This window comes from Acinonyx jubatus, chromosome X, assembly GCF_027475565.1.
Source record: "Acinonyx jubatus isolate Ajub_Pintada_27869175 chromosome X, VMU_Ajub_asm_v1.0, whole genome shotgun sequence".
NCBI lineage: Eukaryota > Metazoa > Chordata > Mammalia > Carnivora > Felidae > Acinonyx > Acinonyx jubatus.
The window spans coordinates 106,263,194-106,282,990 of NC_069389.1; the positions used below are offsets into that span (position 1 = coordinate 106,263,194).

Sequence of the window (19,797 nt, forward strand, 5' to 3'; positions counted from 1 at the left end):
TACCGGGAACTGAGGCCAAATGGAAGCTAACCTGTTGAGACGAGAGGGAGCTGCAATGATGAACAAACACAAGAGAAATCAAATGGAATTCACATCTGAAGACGTGAATACCCCTCAAAGACAGTAAGTCCGACAAAACCAGACTCCCCTGACAGTTTTCTACATTATTTTGATTTTAATTATTCCAATATTAATTATTAATAATTTTAGTTATTTGAACTTCACTGTGCAAACCTCAGTTACAAAATACGAGTTCACTGTGCAAAAGGACTCTGAGAATGTGTTATCACTGATACTAGTGAAACCCAAAAAGGATCCATTTGCAAATTCAATTTCTTTACTGAATCCAATAAGTAACTGTAATAATAATAAACCAGAGAGCAGACCCTGGAGGAGGAACTGAGGTACCAAAGAGGTGTAGTTAATTGGTAACATGGAACAAACTTTTGAAGAGGTATCAGACTAAATTAATTCGTTGAGAGGCACAGAGTTCACAACTTTGATTACAAAGCTGTTTGATTCCCTCAACACAATAGCCTTAATTTAAACCGACCATATGAACTTGCCTTCTTGTGCAATCCTTCCAATTATCAAGCAAAAAGTTAGAGAATGTTGATCACAGATTGAATAAGCTCCTTTATGCTATTATTTTAAGTTTGGATCTGCTGGGTGTTTTTACTTGAACAAAGTAAAAATACATCCCCAATAACTTAAATGTAAAACCATTTAGTTTGCTTCTCTATTTAAGATACTATAGATATCTATTTTCTCCAGGCTCAAATGGTAAGGAAGACATTTAAAGTAGAAATCATTAACAGGAAATTAAAAGCAAAAATTTCACAGTTATTTTAGAAATCTATTTAACAAACATTTTTCCTGGGGATGAGGGTCTTTTAATCTAAGTCACTATTGATTTTGTGCAGTATACTCTGCTGGTAGGAAGATGTTATGACACTATTTTGATTCCTGTTGATGGAATATTCTTAAATTCTTACCAACAAGTAATATTTGCTCAGTAACTTGAAATGCAGCATAAAAAAACAAAAGCTAAAATTATAATCTTATATATATGTATATATACATGTCCTATCACATATATATGCCTAGATATTTTGGGGGGGGTAGGGAATATAACTTTAATGCAATTTAATCCTCAGAATGTGGTATTCATTGTAACCATCAATTCCCAGGCATTCCACGTAAGAATCCCTTCTGCCCATCCCCACTTTTTTTTTAATCTGGAATATGTGGCAAAATAAACACAGACTGGGAAATGCTGGTGTAGATCATTAGTACCTTTACAATAACTTCAAATATTTAAGCTTTTCAACATGTCGTCAAATTTGCATCATTTTCTTCTTTAGAATAAAAAGCATTTTTCAGAACCTCCAAGCAACAAGCCTTTCTCTTTGACTAGAATCAACATTAACCCAGACATTAAATACAAGCTTGCATTCAAGATATTTTGTACCAATAACTGTCAGCTTCTGAGAAAGGAAGAATAAGATATGTTCTAAAAGAGAAAATGGGGATGGTGATTACAAGAAGGGGAACTGAATCTGGACCCGAGGCTTATTTTTTTAGTTACACATTAAAACAGAAAATCTACAAAACACTGAAGTTGCCACATGCAACACAGGGAAGGTGCTGCCCGTGTTGAAATTTCTAACATTACGAAGGACTGACCCGGGATCCTAGTCTAAAGGTACATCATAAAGTAAAAGTACATCCTTGGCAGTTACAGTCGCATCTTCATTATTCTTTAGAGCTTTCCTCACCTTGTCTTTCATTTGCCTGGGGCCTGACCTATAGAAAGATGTCAGTCACATTTACAGAAATTCAGTAGCAAGGACAGGTGTCTAAAGAAAGCCATTGAAAAACAATCTTACCTATTACTTTGGCTGAATTCCACTATCTTGGTGTTGTTTTGTTCAAACCTACCCCAGTTCTTTTGTGACAAGCTTAATCCTATACCTTAAGGGCAAAAAGAATAAAGAGGAGAGTTCTTCATGGTTTACTTACTCAGACTGCACAAGTACTACTGGGCATATTACCACAGACGCCGTGCCAGGAGGGGAGACACTCCGTACATATTTGGTGATTTACACACACTTCTCATGTTCTACGTTTGGTGAGTGAAAGGAGGATCAAAGATCACATTCCGCTTCACCTGAGTGTCCTTGTCAGTCTGTGAGCATTACCTATGACACTCCTACCTTAAAAACACAACAAAACTCTTACTTCCCTTGATCTTATTTCTTTGTGAAATTCCAACATTCCTCTTCTTAGTCCTCAATCAAAGAGAGTCCTCCTCTGCTCTTCTCCTTAGACTGCCTCGTCCACTCCTAGGGGTAAATGACGGACTCCCAAGGTCTTGCTCTGTTATTTTCTCTACATTCTGGACAAGTTTAATCCAACTTCATTCTAGGGTTTTCCACATGCTCTTTCACTCGACATCATTTTCCTGACCCCTCACTCTGCATTCTCTGGTATCTCCCATCCCACTACAGCACCATTGACCAGAGAGCCAAACCAGTTTTTCTGTTCTATCCAAGTGAGTAAGAGATTCATGTTGGCTTGACTTATAAGGAAATAAATGCCTTCGCTGATGGAAGAGGCAGGCCACAGGACACGAGATGGTCCTCAAATGATGAAGAGAAACGTGACTAGACAAAGAAGAAATTATTGTGTGCCGGGGGTAGGGCTGTCTTGAAAAGCGAGTGAAGAATTGAGGGTGTAATTTTTAGCTTGGTAACTTTCAGGTGCCAAGGAGAGCACTTGTATTTCATAGTTACAGGAAATTTTGCCAGAACAAAATGAAAGCACCTAGCAGAGCATCTGGCATACAGTAATTGTTCGATAAATGTCAGCTGACTCTAAATAAACACCCTATTATAGGACGTTTTTATTGGGTGTGAAAGTGGGGGTTCAAATTTTATTCCTAGATATAAACTCCTGCCCAGGAATATTAAGACTGATTTAAAAGTATAAGACGTTCCTGGAGGCGGTGGTAGTAAATGCTGCCCCTCGAGAACTCCAAGAGCCCGTGTCACCCGGTCTGGACCTACCAGCACAAGGAAGCGTCAAGGGAAGTCACAGGCCTCTGACATCCCACCTCGTTACCTTCTGTGCCACACGACTCACACCAAGCAAATCGGAAAGGAAGCCTTAATGACGCAGAAGAAAGCCATGGGTGTTGACTGTATTTGACTGTATTTTCTGCCTTCCTATTTCCTAAGTCTGCTCTGCTTTGGGAAACCTAACTCATTTTCACTTAGAAACCAACCAACCTCGCGTTCCGAAAGGGTTTTGTTTCATTTGAATCGTTACCCATCACGAGGAACAGTACGAGCCGGAGCTCCGACATCACCGGGCTTTTGCTTTCCTTACGCCTAACCACCGCAGGCTTCCAGAAAGTGCTAACGGTTGCAATTCTTCTGAGGAAGGGGTCTTCCTCACTTCTCACTTAGGAAAACCTCTGCCAACAGCAATACCAACGTCTGAATTTTCTTTTGGCCAGTAGGGTTCCCCCCAGATGAGGAATATGGTATAAGGGATTATCCTAGCCAAAGACAAGCAAATCTATCGTTTCTCTTCCCTTCCGTCTTCCTTCCTCATTCTAGAAGACACTTTGCCCTCACAGTCTCAGTGCCTTCTGGGGGGATCTTTTGTTCACAATCAACAAAATGAACTCGCCCGTTGAAGGTCTTGAGCTCTGTGTATACCTTAAAGTTTAAAGTGTAATTTGGCAGATGTGGCCCGCGAGGGATAATAATATCTCACCGACAGACTGAGAAAAGTAGAAGGCCGCATGAAATGAGCGGTTGCTTGGGGTTTAGTTGGCTTTAGCATATCTTCTTACATAGCTTTTTCTGATCACCAATCATTTGCCCAGTGTTCCCTAACCAAAAAACCAGAAGGCTTCAGTAAAAGAAGGAGCTGATACCCCAAACCAGTGACTAATCTTGTTTGCCTAAAACACACAACCAGCCATATGCTTGCTGCAGCTGGAAACCCTGAATGACTCCTGCTCTGTGCATGTTGTTTATGGTGAAAGCGACGCTATAAGCAAACCTATCCTCTGGCCTAAAAACATACATATTGGTGCTTCCTAAACAGCTTTAACAGAGCAAAGAAATAGCTAAAAAGCTGTCACTCCCAGGATCTGGAAATGTCTGTAATGAGGTATTTTTTGGGTTTTTTTTGGTGATGGAGTAACACTTTATTATTGTGCTTAATTTGTTTTTCATCTCATTTCATAAATTGATTGCTAATTACACAACTGTTAGCCGTGTAAGTCTTTTTCTATTCTTAAGTTTTAAATATGGCTTATCTGAAGAGGGAGATGAGAACTCATTTGTGATAGAACTTAGTTACCAACTCATTAGAGCTGAGATTATATTTTCTTTTCAGAGTTTAACATTTAAATGTCTATGATGAAAAGCCTAATTTCATTTCAAATTCTCCGAGTTGAGAAAGCAGCAGTGAGATTTAATCACACTGGCAAGGAATTGGGGCGGCGGGGGTGGGAGGGGGACAAAGACAAGATCCTTATGATCCAACTGGATGGAGATGCAAAGTGCCCCAGAAAGCAGTATTTTCCTCCCCTCTAACAATTAGTGAAGTCAAAGGAATATGCAGAAATTGTGCAAGCTTCTAAGGGTGTTTCCAATCTCCTAAATAGATCACACTCAGTACTTTGTGTGACTAAATCTTTTTTCTTTTCTTCTACCGGGCTCAATTCTCGTTAGTACAAAATAATAAAGAGAAAGCCTATGTGGCTATTGTCTTCTCTATTTGTATAACCATTCGCATCAATATCCTACGTGTATTTAACAGATGCTTGGCTTCTGCCTCCCATCCACAATTTTTAAACTAATTTAACGTGTGCCTTTGTTCACTTCAGAAAACACAGCCACGCTCAGGTTTTCTTCCAATGTATGGTAAATGTGCACATTTATATTTGTTTCAAAATCAGCTTTTTTTCTTGCAAACATATTCTCTCTGGATGTGACCATTTTTGATTTGTAAAAACCAGAAGCAATTTTGTTAACTCTTTTAACTTACATTTAACTCATCCTAAAATAAGGTGGGCTTTTTCCTACATTAAAAATTTTTTTAAACAATTCTTTTGCTGCTAAGGGCAACTCAGGCCCATGTATCTCAAGATCTTTAGTGGGTTTTTTTCTCCCCCCTAAGACGTCCTTTTTTGGCTTCTGTTCCCAGCGAGCACTCTTTTCTGTGTCTCATGTTTTAGCAATACCACTTGGTAAATACATAACACTTGCACAAAGTGTATCTCCTCAGGATTACAAAATACCATAGACACTAAACCTTATAGCATTCCAAGAGCAATACATCTCACTTCTCAGTTTGAAAAACAGACACATAACTCTCAAGGTACTTAACTAACATCGCTCAGTATATCAGCACCCTAGCCCCCAGTATCCCTCGACCACCTTCCCCTCAAAAACAGAGGACAAAACATTTCTGATCCAGTTTGAAAGAACATCCACTAAAACACTGACTTTTAAAACTTTTTGACAGCAACAAATAGTAAGAAACACATTTCATATCCTAAGTACCTATGTGTATGGATCTGAAAAAGTCTCACCCAAAATAGCCAACGTTACTACATGATATATTCTGACATTTTCTTACAATTGTATTCAATTTTGTTTTAAAGAAAATGTTAGTCACAACCTACTAATGAATTTCATTATGCACTAATAAGCTGTTGCCCACCACTTAAAAACTACAACGATAAAATGAATAGACTTTTCTCGTACAAGGTAATGTTGTTGGATCCGTATGCAGTAGGGTAAATCCTCATTAATTTTCATGCCATTAGTACAGACTGTGGTAACTAAGCCTGAGCCAGCTTGAAATATGTTTTTGAGTAACCTATAAGGAAAGATTCTGTTAAAATAATAATGTCAAGATGGAAGGGGTTACATACCCAAGATACTTCTAACGTTTCGGGATCATTATTTAAATGCAGCTGTGTTGTTAATTACAAATGAGTGTTAATATTCAGGCCAATAAACTGCTTAGAAAAATCTTGTCTGTTCTTAGTCCAAAATGTTTTGTAAATCAGAATATGGTCTTTAACGTGAGCTAGCAAAATTGTAGTGTATTTTCACTTTCAAACTCAAGAATGTTCAAAAAATAAACTCATGTTTTAAACAAGCTTATTTTTTAGTTCATGCAGTCACTGTTTATAAACGTGCTGATAGTATCTTCTAATGGTATCATCTAATAATAACAATGGTAATGGGTATACAGTTCATTTGTAGAGTGTTTTAAACTTCAGAAAACTCTTTTCTGAGCTGGTAAGGACCAGAAATCCTTGGATTACTGAATATTTTAAAAAGCGTATAATGACATTTGCCAGACCCAAAAATGAAACTTAATATTTGGTTTATCGTGCATGTGACAGATTACTCAATCCCATGAAGAAACCCAGGTGTCTGGCCTATAATGATTGCCCGTATTTGAAAGAAATTAACATTTCAAGGTAAAGGATCAAGCTAAGTTCTGAAGTGGGGGGTGGTATCTATTAAAGAATTCAGAAGAGATGTTTATCTTTCATGAACATCGAACATTTTGGCAAATCGAAGGCTTAGGAAGCTACGGGAGTGAAGGACAGGCCGGGAAGTCAGGAATTCCTGGATGTGAACCTAATCTCAGTCTTACCCTGTTTTTGCTCTAAATCAATGCCAAACTGTTCACACCTCAGCTGCTTTACAGCATGCAAGAATTATACTGGGGACAAAACTGTTTCCTGGGAATGTCTTAGGTTAAATGGTTAATATTACAGCCCTCAAAGGTACTTCCATGCAAGGCAAAGTACTCCTGTACCTTATTTACCTTCATTATACTACGGAATCAAAATGGGATACTGGTGTCCTGTGAAACTGGCCTGGGAAAGAGATCATTCTTTCCATCCCTAAGTTCTTGTCCACTTTAGCAATGGCCAGTTATTCAACCAATGAGGAAAGCCAATCATGTGACCTTAAAGGTTTTTAAGATAGCTGTTAACACCTGCAAGCGGAGCATTTTCCCACAGTTACTACCTGGCAAGTTCGGGGCCATCATCTTTATTTGTCCCTTCTCTGCTGGGTCATCAGCCGAAAGGAAATGCCCTACCCAGCGGAGTCTTGATTGGGCAACCTATGGGCAGGTCGGTCAGCTCCTCTCAGGGAAAGAAGCTCCGTTTTCCATCCCACGAGGCAGCACATCCATATGCAGCTCCGGGTTCTTCAAAAGGCAGAATGTGGTTTCACTTTCTCCTCACCGCCTCGTGATAAAAGGGCCCTGGTCCCTTCGTGGCATTTAATGAATGGTCCTCTCCTCCTGGCTTTGGACTTTTGGCCTTTCCAACCAGTCATTAACTGGCAGGAAATGCCCTCCTCAGAAATCACTATTGTGTAAATAGAGCTATAAACTTTCGAAGGCCAGTGCAATCCCAGACCCTCAAGCTGCACGTGCGTGTGTGTGGGGGACTCCTGATTATGTAAAAGTACAGCCTTCCAAATTAAACTCAAACCACATGATACAGTCCATAAAATATACAAAACATGCAGTCCAGTGACAGATTTATTGTGGCCTTACAGAATAAAGCAAAAGAAAATTTCTATATGGAAAACACTGCTACTTTTGACCCAAACAGCCCCCAAACAGGAAGTTAAGAGCAAATCAGCCAGCTGTGGTCTCACTAAGTTATGAAGGAGACCAGCACAAGCGGCATTTCCTGTCACTGCTTGTCACCGTTCCTGGGTGCCTCTGTCTGAACTGTTGTCTCGGATGGCTAAAAATACGGAAATTTCTTTGGGGAATAGAAAGAAGGGAGGCAACAAGGAGGCCTGAAAGTGAAAAATGTGACTTTTACCAAAAACATTTTTTTTTTTTTACTTAGTACGGGCCACACAACCAGTCACTTGAATGTGTTCATTTTCATGCCTACAGGAATGGGCCACATTAGTCAAATAAGCCTTTAGAGCCAGATATTAGACAGCCTTGTTGTTTCCTGTTCATTTAGGATCAATTTTCAGAATAGCAAGTTCATTAGTAAAGGGAGAAAGACAGACTACAACCTTCCAGAGGAGAGGGACTCACTTTACTTAGAGTTGGTTTCTCTCTCCCCCGCCTCTCTCTCACCATCCCATGACGGGACTTCAAAGCGTGTGCACGGATGAGAGCTTTCTAAGGGAATCGTTTTTCAGGTCCTTTTATTAGTATTACCATTATCACACTCTTTGCAACACGTGGAGGTATTCCTGTCTTTTTCCAGCAATGTGACATGCCAAGACCTATGCCACATTGTTCCAGCCTGTCAACTTCTCAATTCAAAGGAGCTTTGGACGGGGAGTTTTAGTGAGAGAGTAAAAGCATCCTGCCCTTCTATGATCAGTACGTTGAAGCTCTCAGTATGTACAAATGGGTCCCCCAGTAAAACCAGGTTTCTCTCTCTGAGAGGGAGGATTTATACGTGGCAGCAAGGCAGCGAGTTGCCCAGTCAAAAGTTCCGCCAAAACCTTAAGTCTTTCTCAAACAGGCCTGCTCTTGGGGTGCCTGTCAGTCAGAGCCCAGACCCTGGCTTCAGAAAGCTGGCAGAGCGCTTAGTGACGTGGCCCCTGACTGCAGCTGAGACCACTGCCACAGGCATTCATGAGACAGATTGGGTTACGTGGTACCCCGGTCCTTCCCTCTCCTGTTTTCTGTCGTTTGAAGCCCTTAGCGAGAAAATGGGACCCTATAATGGGTCCTATTTTTCGCTTCATCCTTCTGGGTGAAATAATGTCTTTCTTCATGCTCTCCAATTGCTTAGGAAAAAATGCTGACACAAATGAGTTAAGAGTTTAAATTTTTGTCCAAATCACTTCTGAAAAGAATACACTCCTCTTCTTTGGGATCCTCATCCATCACAGACAGCAAGAATTTTGGGAAATGTCAATGCACCCTTTAACAAAAGAGCACCCACAACTGGACCATTTCTCGAACGCGAACTTTTTGGAGTACGAGCACAACCTCCACACGGGCACGGAGGGGAAATGTGGTCTCCACTGTGCCATGGATCCTGTTGAATGTGTCCCTGTACATTTTTTCAACGTCTCAGGAAAAGTGCTACACAGTACATGAGTCCAATCATAATAAAGCAGCTACCTTAATAACATGTGACAATCTCATTTTTCTCAGTTTGTAAAGCACAAAATAGAAATTAGACTGAGGGGTATATGCCCAAGCTAATATATACACAGTGCTTGTGTTTTGCATGGTTTTGTTTTCCCTCCTGAAGGTGGAAGTCTGCAAAACAAAAGGTGAAATACGAGCTCTCTGGTTGTTTTGCTCGTGTTTTGTTTTGTTTTGTTGTTTGCTAACAGGCCACTTATCCCCCCACCCCCCCAAAAAAACCTACCGCCTTGCTTGGTCTCTTCATATTCCCACATCAGGGGAGACAGCAAAGGCTGTACTTAAAGACCGATGGTCCCGCGGGCACAAAAGATGATTGTGATAGATGTGAAACGGCAGCTCGTGTCTCTTCGACCGTGTGGACTTTGCTTTCTGGATACAGTAAAAAGAGCTGCCATTCATACCTGTATCCTGGTAAATAAAAACCTATGCAAATTCAACCTCCAAATAGGCAATCAGTGCTTAACTGAAAATGAGACCGCTCTCAGTGTCCTTTTGGTTTGTGTCTGTGACCTCATCACTTTATAAACTAACTACACATGGCATGAGGCATCCAAGTCCCATTTTGTTCCTTTTTTTTTTTTTTTTTTAATTCTGGTGCAATGGTTTGAAAACTACTTCTACATAACTTCTTGTTGAAGACTCATTTCCCTGGGATGGGAGGGAGATACGGCAAATGCAACTACAGGTGGCAGATTACCAGCTGGCTTGCAGGCCACTCCTTGAGGACTCAGCCCAAAGGCTGCCGCTGCTGCTTGCTCTTCCCTGAACCTGTTAGAGTTGCTACTGCACATTCAACCCAGGCTTCAGTCTGTGGTTGTTGTGGTCACTGATTTGTTTGGACAGTAAAGATAGAGATAGTGCTACCTGAAATCATGGGAAAGATGCTCATAAGATATACGAAAAAGGCAGACTAATCTACGCTTCTGTGTGTTCAACACGCTTTTCCTGAGAACCTACTATGTGCCAGGCACTGAGGCTATGAGGTAAGGAGACCCAGCAACCTGCCTAACGAGTGACCTGTACATTCAGGGAAACTTGAAGAAACCCGAAGAAACAGTTCTCAAACTTCCACACCAATTGCAGGGAATGCCAAGAAGCTCAGGATTCAAAGAATTCGATGGGGATGGGTTTGAGGCAATCTGAGTGATCCAAAATGGAAAAGAAGAGCCAGCTAACGGCCAGTCGCTACAACGCTCCCATGGCCGCTGGAGATCAAATAGCCTGTCGGAAGTTTCTAGTGCCAAGCCCCTGCATTTCTGTGCAGACTGCTTTTCTCAATTGGAAAAGCCCTTTGAGTTCACCCACTGTGCAGGCATAAAACAAACTCCTGCCTAAAACTGAAAACAAATCACTCCTACTCATAAGCCAACTCAGCACTGATGGAAGTGGGCCTTGAGAGTGCACCTCGTATTTAACAAGCGTGCCTAATTGATTCCTAAATCTCTAACCAGGCTCCTTTCTTACCCTTACCACTTTGTTCTCACGGCTGTTATAGAGTTCTGGGATGACTATGCTTGAGTTTCTTGAAAAGCATCATACACATACAGAGGGCGAATCTGTATGTGTGTTGTATACGTATGCACGGGAATCTACATGTGGATATATATGTGTCTTACATTCACGTACATACGTACACCACATACGCACGCACGCATGCACGCATGCATTTAAATCACGCTTCCTTTCATTCTTCCTTCCTCTTGAGTATCCTTTTTCTGAAAGTTAACTGCCTGGAATTGAATAGGTATTTTCCCATAATCTTCCAGGCAGAAATCAATGCATAGCTGTATAAATTGCTCGAAAATGACAACTCATTTATGCACGCGTGCACTCGTAGGCTCGTGTCGATGTACCCAGACAGCTTGGGAATACGTTTATTTCTCACATGAAAATAAGGTTCCTCTTCCCAGATTGTATGATGCTTCCCGCCAATCTTTTAAAAATACATTTGATACAAAGTTGAAATAAATGATGGATTGATCCTGTGTTTTTACTAGAATGATCTGAAAAAAAAAATCCATCTGATCCCTTGCAGGTCACATGGATGTCATTAACACCTGATAATGTAATTGATACCTTATTTCTCCTAATTCTCAAAGTTGTCTTTCCAACACCGTCATGTGGCTGTCTTGAGGCAATATATAACCATTCAGGAAGAGCAAGATGCCTCAGAACCATCTGGTTTCCTTAAGATCTGAAAGCCCACATGAATACAGATGTAATTGCTTTCTGTTTTGGTCATAATTCGTGTTTGTTCGTTGTTTGGTTGGTAATTAAAATTAAACTACTTGCTCCCAAACACGGTTTATTCTCCTAGAGAGAAAAAAAAAAAAATCCCACCTCATTTTACCTGAGGTACAAATTCATTTCTATTTTTGAAGTAACAACTGTATCACACCGAAGGAGAGGCAGAAATAGCCCACAAAGAAACACCAGTTCTGATTTCTGTTTTCTGACATCACATACATTGAGAACTGGGTGGTGGGGGGATCCGTCGGTTCAGCCTGCGAGACACTGTTTAAAAAAACTCAACAGCATGGAAGGAAACTGAACAACCAAAGGTGAGTGTGGCCTCGTGCTCTCTCAGACACTTGATAGTTTTAACATGGCAGTGACTTTTATCTACCTTTAATGATGGGATCATATTACTTGTCAAACATGTACTGTATCTTATTCTTATCTGCCGTGCCCCAATCCCTGTTTGTCATCCTATCAGACAACATGAGTTATTTCCAAACGGAAACATCCTGCCCCCTTCCTGAATCTACTGCAGGCTAGAAGGAGGAGAAATGTACAATTTTAGGAATGAAAATCTTCATCACTGGAGGGCTTCTCACCCCCTTCCTCCTCTCACCTCCTTCTCACATCTAAAGACAGCTGGGGAGAGAACAAAATTGTACCTCAAACTATATTGTCAGCATCTGCACAGAGGCCAAGAGACCGTCACTGGTCCAGCACGTGCACTACAGTACAACCTCAAAAGACAAAACCTTCCTCCCCCCCCCCCCCCGCCCCACCCCCAAGTTGCTGTGGTTACTTTTTCATATTGTAGAGCTGGGTGGATAACGATACACCTACTGGTCAGGAAAATGAATTACACCAGTGTCTAGAGGTACAGAGTGAGAAGCAAATCGAATGCAGACAAGTAGGAAAGTGCACATGCTCATCCACTTGAACTTGTTACGTTCTTGCAAGTACACAAAAAATGGACTGTTTCAATAAAAGCTGTGCACGGAATCTGCTCCTTTGTGAGTTTACAGATTACTCGCTTTTCTTTTTGATTCAATATTTCTGAAGTATCTACGTTGTGCAAAGTACTGCTTAGGTAAAGGGTGGGTGCAAGAGAATACCAAAGATATTTTGGATACCAGCTGATAATCATAGGTTTTATTCCCCTTAAAAAGCAGCTGTAGTGACAATGCCTGGAGTGGACAGTTAAGGGAAAAAAAGGTACTTTATAATAGTCCTGGGAATCGTTGGGAGTGCTTAAAGCAGCAAAGGAAATTACAGAAATGAAGTAGTTCTTAGAAGTAGAGCAAACCATGCAGTCACCACCTCCAGCCTAGCACCAGATCAACTCTCTCTCAAAATATTTTTTTTTTTTCCTGGCAAACTCCTTCACTGATGTTTTCACATAAGGTCTCTAATCTCACCACTACATAATGCTGCAGAATGTTCGCTGGCAAAATTTCCCCGTAACGTCTCTGACACTCATTTAGCTTGACTACTCTGGCCCTAAGGTTTTGTTTTTTCACTTTTTTTTTCTTTCTTTCTTTCTTTCTTTCTTTCTTTCTTTCTTTCTTTCTTTCTTTCTTTCTTTCTTTCCTTCCTTCCTTCCTTCCTTCCTTCCTTCCTTCTTTCTTTCCTTCCTTCTTTCCTTCTTTCCTTCTTTCCTTCTTTCCTTCTTTCTTTCTTTCTTTCTTTCTTTCTTTCTTTCTTTTAAGGATTCATTTGGTCCAAAGTCATTCAGCAACAAGGCAGCACACCAGGAGGCAGAGTTTGCTGAACTGGGATCCAGGTACACCATCTCTAAAAACGGGAGTTGTTTTGGGTCACACTCCAGCCCCTTCCCTGGGCAAAATGCAGGTATCTATTTACCTGCAGGAAGTCTCCTTTCGGATGTGAAGCAATGAAGTCACCACACACTTCTCTCAACAAATAATCTGGCAAAGCTGATGCAAAATTTATTATATAGCAAATTCCACTGTAAACAGTTTAGCTTTGTCTTTCTAGGTACACCACGGCACCTGGGCAGGAAAATTGCACTGTCTTTTAATAGGTGCAAAACAATCTTTTTCACCCCTTCCCAGAGGCTTGCTAAATTTAATAGCAGGAGAGTCTGCCCAGCCAAGTAGCTGTTATTGCTTGGGGAGAAGTAAAAAGTGGACAGAGGCAGAATAATATCGGCTGGCTATGGGCAAAAGCCCTTTTAGACTATGTTTAGGGAAGTTTCCATAAACATGAAGGCATTCTCCAAAGGTATTGGGAAAATTTTTAAAAACAGCTTTGGAAAGTATTTAAACATTTGCAGAGGCAAAAAAGAAAATACAAATATAATTAGAAAAATCTGAGGTCTCTGGTAAAGCCTCATTGTCAACATGCCTTTTCTCAGAGGGGGGGAAAAAAACAACCTTGGATGAATTGTATTAAGGATTTCCAGTCACTTGGTCACTTGTACTGCTATTTCCACAGTCCACTTTCCAACCATTATATCAGTAACCACCCAGACTTATTGATTAAACCGGGGAGTCAACGTAGTGAAAAATTAGCAGGCATTTCAAAATTAAATCTTGCAATAATTTTGTTTTAATTGATGCTTTCCCGTGAGGTGAATGCATGTGTAGAGATAGGCTAGCAGCTAATAATCATGGGCTTTATTCCATATGTAGGGATCCATGGCCAATTAAACAATTTAGGAACATCTAGGAAAAAGGAACTCCTTTAAAACACACTACCTTAATTACATCAATACAGTAAACTCACCCTCACTGTTGTATCTATATATATCAATCAATGAACAGTAGTCAGAAAAACAATAGGTCCACCACAGTAATATTAAAACTACACAAATGAACCACCTAAATGCTAAGTTTCGTTATTCGTCTTGATTTAATTTCGTTTTCTTCCCATACCAGCTTACTGTGTGAGTGCTAAAAATAAGGTTACCTTTCAACTGTCTTCTAAAATCTATCCTCATGCCCTTCAGATGCCGGTAGTAAAAGCAAGCTGCCAAACGTGTCGATCCAGAGCGGGAAAAGACACGGCTGTGCAAGGAAGCTATGGCACTGCTCGCGGTATCGCTCGAACACGGGGAAATCAGTTGTTCAAAGCATTTGCCCATGATACGCCACGCAAGAAGTCCGTTTGAATTACAAACAAATAGAAACATGAAAACAAAGAAGAACACCACGGCGGAGGAAAGTAGAAAACAAAAAAGAAAGACGGAAGGGCAGGAAGACGAAAAGATGAAAGCCATAACATTGCAACAAAGTTGCAGGATTACTTTTCCTTCTACTTGCCATTTGAAAACTAAAGTTTAAAAAAGGCATGTGATTTCGTCGGCGTCCTAGGAAGGCAGCCGCTCTCACACACCCCAACTCGTCCCCAGCCTTACCTTCTGCTGCTAGCGCAAACCCAGCGGCTAAGGGGTCCCGCTCTCAGCGGCAGCGGCGGGGGCAGCGGCAGCGGCACATGCCATCTGTTAGCGGCAGAAGCAAAAGCAGCGCTGCGCGAGGTGGCCCCGGTGCCGGGAGAGCCTCTAGCAGGGGTGCGTACTGAATGCCGCCATTTTAAAGCGAGGCTCCTGAAATCATTAGATATAAGCAAATTAAAGCCCGCCCCACCCACAGAACTTCAGGGCTGGGACGTGCAACCCTCCTCCGAGTCGCCGCTGTGGGGTGTAAAATGTCAAGGCGAGACACACGCGCACGGGGACTCCCGGACGGAGGCGACGATCCCTGCGCTCCCCGGGCCCCCCTGCCCCCGCCCCGGGCTCCCGCGAGCCTCCACTTCAGACCCCGAGGCGAGGGGTTCTTTTCTCCCCAGCGCGGGGACCCCCGGGGTCGGTGCAGGCCGGAGCGCTGGGGGGCGGGGGGCGCCCGGGCCGGGGCTCTCCGCCCCCCCCCCCCGCTCCCTCCCCCCTCTCCCGGGCTCTTGGTTCAGTCCGCGCGGAGCACACCTCGGAGCTCCCGGCTCCCTCTCGGCGGCGGGCGTGGGGCTCCCGCCCGGGCGAGCGGCTGCCATGGCAACCCCGGCCCCAACCCCGCCCGGCCGCGCCAAAGGCGTGCCCTGCACCCGCCGGCGCGGCCGAGCCCGCCGCCGCCGCCGCCGCGGGCCCCCCGGTGTCCCGCGCTCGGCCAGCGGGACGCGCAGCGGCAACGGCGGGGGCCCGGGGGGCTTCGGGTGCCAACACGGAACTCGCGCGCAAGTCCGCCGGCCGCTCGAGCGGCGCGCGGACTGCCCCAGCGCGGGACGGCCCTCGGCCGCCCGGCCCCGCCCCGCCCCGCCCGGCCAGGTAAGCGCGGCGCGCCCCGCACCACCGCCGCAGCCAACCTCACCTGGCTCGGCGCGCGCGGCTCTCAGGCCCGGCTGGCCGCTGCCGACCGGGCGCGAGTCAGACGGCGGGCGGCCCCCGCTCCCGCGCCCACCCGTGGCTGTCCTCGGCCTCCTTCCCGCCGCTCCCAAAGAGCGCCAAAAGTCGCGCTCCCGCTCCCGCGCCGAGTGCGGGCACTTTCTTCCTGCAGGGCGCTGTTGGGTCGCCCAGTGTATTCTTTGTGTGCTCCGTTCATTCGTGCGTGGTTCTCGGAGAGCGCCGCGCGGGCTTTATTCTCAGGGGGTGTGGCGCCTCTCCCCCCAAACCCGGCGGCCCAGCCCCCGCTGCAAATGCTCTCTGCAGTTTCTTTATTAAGGCAACGGGGGACAAATCGTAGCGCTCAGGTTTTACAAAAGCGAAAACAAACAGAGCTCGCACACATCCCCGGAGAGGGGGGAGGGAGGCGGCAAAGTTTCTAGAGCTCCAGGAACTGGAGTGCCAATGAGAAATGCAGTGTGCTTCAAAGCTGTACGCTCAGTGTCACTTCAGATACGGATAAAGTGAAACAGGTACTTGCAAAAAGGACCATAGTCAATAAATATATCGGCTGAATGAAGGCAAAAAAAAAAAAAAAAGAAAAACAAAACCAAAACGCAACCCCCTCCCCCCCAAAAAAAACAACTCACCAGCTGCCTTCCTGGGATGTCCCTTCTGTGAATGCCCCAGTCCTTGATTTCCCTTTAAGAACCTCAGACAGGAAAATGTTGATCTGTGCCAATGGTTCCCCTTCTTCGATGGAGTTTGAAGGGTGGCAGGAGCCTAAGGTAGGGTCCCAGATATTTGTCAATGGGAAATGGGCAAAGCCAAAGCAGTTTTATATTTTGATTAAAAAACGTGCATCTGGACAGCTAAATTACCAGTTCTGATCTAATGCAAGTGTAATAGGAACACCAGCTGTCCCTTAATTGGAGCCCCACAATAATAAACGCGTGCTTTTATTTAATTTTATGAGGACAATTGTAGTTGATAACACACGCATATGCGAGATCCTCAGTGACAAGCTCATAGCAATTCATGGGCTGCTCTCCTGCCATGAACTGCTTCACCCCAGTACCGAGTTCTACATGCTCTCCACAAAGGGTAAAAACGTCGCAGGAGACATTTAAGTAACAGGTTGAGGAGCCTAGTGAAATCTCAGGCTAATTCTCCTTTTTAATTCTGTGGGAGTGATCCAAGTAGAATTCTCCAGCTGATTTTAGGCAAGAAATCAATGTCTGTTTGTTAAATGCCAGATAATAGTGGCAGGATCATAATGGTTGGAAGGAGAACACTGGCACAAAACTACCCTTTAAATAATTGAGATACCCCCTCCCCCCACCAAGGCAATTGGCAAGCATTGTGAAAGTTATCAGGACAATGTACAGGGACAGCATCTGATACTTTTGCAGTAATGGGTAGAATCCTAGCATAAGTCAAACAGAAGGCAGGAGTTGCTAGTTTCTTGAAAAAAAGGGAAACAAGAAAAAAATGAATTCCTAACTGCCTCTCTTCACCTCCTTTTGAGCTTGCCAAATTACCTGCACTGCTCTGAAAATCAAACTTGGCTGACATATAGGAAGTGGCTTTGGCAGTCCAGGAACTACCACAACTAAAATTAAGAGGTGTTGGCTACCACAGAAGTCTGGAAAGAAGGGCAAGGCTGAATTATATAACTTTATACCCAATGATCTAACAAATGAGGAACTTTTATCACGGTGAGTCAACAAAGGAGTCTTTATGCTAAACATGGGTCAACACCACTGCTTTTACCTCTGTCCACCATTGCAAACCACATCTCCTATGAGGCACTCCAGGTTTCCCTAATCCCACACAAACTGGCTCCTTTTTATTGTCATTGCATTGGTGAAATAATTGTTTTCTTATGAATGTAAGGTCATAAATTGGTCAATTTGCATAGCTTCAACATATTCTTTGGCTTGAGATTTGTGATCAGAGAAAATCGCAAATGTCCACATGGGAGAGGAAAATAGCCTTATAAACAAATTTTAGCCTAATAACCTGTCCCCCTTTTATCCAAGATGGTACAGCCTCCACAAATGAAGCCAGGCAAACTTCCCTGCCACCAGGTCACTGGGGAGTGTTTTCAAAGAGTGGAAATTGCTGTCCCGTCCCCTCAGCATTTTAAAAGGGCTTGTTTGCTCTTTAGGGTAGACTTACCTTGGAATTACTTTCCACTTTAGTACTTAGAGCTAACCAACATTTTCTTTTCTTTTCTTCCCCTGAGGCATGATTGGGGGCACGACCGAGGAAAAATGGAGTTGCACACTGACTGATCCACAAGATGACTTCTTAATGTATATACATTATTGTCTCTGACTTCTTACACTTGTTCCCCCTCGCATTCTGGGCGAGTCTCAGAACCACTACTCCTGAGGGATCTTCAAAGGTAAGTACCTCACAATGCCTGTATTTACATTTTCCGTCCTGTCCCTCTGCCCCCAGCCAAACAGAGGTGTGCAAAGCAAACATTTAAATACACTCAGGGCACATGCTCTCGTGCTCTCACTGTGTCTTCATGCTTGAGCATTAAGTAATGGGCATTTACACAGACAGATGGAAGGCTAAAAGTCTAGCTAAGGATGTAGCAGCCTCTCAAGTGACATATTCTTCCAATAAATATAATTAACTTTGAGGCAGGAAAGAACTCTAAAAGTTATGTAATGGTTTAGTAACAGAAGGATTATTATAATCCACAACCCTACGGATGTTGCTGTGTTTTTAAAGATGCCGGACAGGTGGGGTTCTTGAAAACTCTCAATGTATTCTATCAAAATTCTACTTTTACTCCCATCAAGGCATATAACTCATTTATTATCCTCTTCGAAAGATTGTCAGTGGATACAGGCAGGGTCATGCTGTGCACAAAAGGTAAAAGAACTCCCTTTTCTTTTGAACCTGTAGAATTATTCTCACCAGCCTCGCACTATTAGCAAATAGTAAGTACTATTTGCTGCTGTTGTGTTCTTGCTATGGCTTCACAGGCTGAAGCCCCACATGGCATTTGTGGTCATTCCATACAGAAGCCTCTGGCCATTTAAGGGTGGTTGAATAGCTACAAGACATTGATTATTCATCCATCTCTGAAGAGCCTTTTTCATTCAGAGTTGGGGATTGGGAGTCTGAGATTCATGAAAAGGTTCTGACTAATAAATGGGGGAAGGGGAAAGCAGAATTGGGTTGTTAAAAAGGTTTAGACGATCAAAGAAATGTTGGCTTCTAAGGTAAACTCTTTGCAAAATGATGCAGACTGTATTTCTGACAGAAGAAGAGAGAAGACAACGTAATAACTAATTGCATGCCAAAATAATTTCGAGCTTGATAATAAATGGATCAACAATTCTCAGGTTGTAAAGAAAATTCTTGAAATTCACATTTTTCTTTCACTTGGGCACAGTTGTCAGAATGATCTGGACATGTTCTAATAACCCGAGAAGAAAACAGGAAAAATATTAAAGAGTCATATCCTCCAAAACACATCTGGGCCTGATGCATTTACAAAACAATTTTTCTGCAAGCCTTTGAAGAATATATTATACAAATTATCCTTGAGTGTTGGAAAGTATGGTATATTTCTTAAAATTCTTCTTAGAGGGAAATGTGGTAGGCATGATACAGATAAAAATGATACAAAAGTGTAAGAATAATACAAAAGGTAAGACTGATATCGAAAAGAAAAGCATGGGGCCCCTGGGTGGCTCAGTCTGTTGAACGTCCGACTTCAGCTCAGGTCATGATCTCACAATCCGTGAGTTGGAGCCCCGCATCGGGCTCTGTGCTGACAGCTCGGAGCCCGGAGCCTGCTTTGGATTCTGTGTCTCCCTCTCTCTCTGCCCCTCCCCTGCTCATGCTCTGTCTCTCTTTGTCTCAAAAATAAATAAAAACATTAAAAAATTTAAAAAAAGCATGGCCTGTTATCACTTAGGAATATGATAGTTATAATCGCACCAATTTAATGTGGAAATACTCCATGCCAGGTACTTTTTGTTTGTTAGCTCATTTAATCCTTGCAA

The 19,797-nt window shown here is 42.9% G+C and overlaps 1 protein-coding gene and 1 long non-coding RNA gene across 10 annotated transcripts in view; one reads left to right on the plus strand and one right to left on the minus strand.

Annotated features, from left to right (window-relative positions):
* Positions 1 to 16,046, minus strand: part of MBNL3 (muscleblind like splicing regulator 3) — a 111,274-nt gene extending 95,228 nt beyond the window's left edge. For 4 of the 9 annotated variants that reach the window (XM_053201699.1, XM_027054269.2, XM_027054264.2 and 1 more), the window contains exon 1: positions 14,810 to 15,274. The gene's annotated coding sequence lies outside the window, so the exon portion shown is untranslated. Of the gene's footprint in view, positions 1 to 14,809; positions 15,276 to 15,752 lie in introns of those variants that run through there. The other 5 variants (XR_003418408.2, XM_027054270.2, XM_027054265.2 and 2 more) reach the window with 5 other exon arrangements.
* Positions 16,047 to 16,381: 335 nt separating this feature from the next.
* LOC113597618 (uncharacterized) overlaps positions 16,382 to 19,797 on the plus strand; it is a 121,061-nt gene continuing 117,645 nt past the window's right edge. Inside the window, exon 1 of the long non-coding RNA XR_003418411.2 lies at positions 16,382 to 18,173. This is a non-coding gene — a long non-coding RNA (uncharacterized LOC113597618). The remainder of the gene's footprint in view (positions 18,174 to 19,797) is intronic.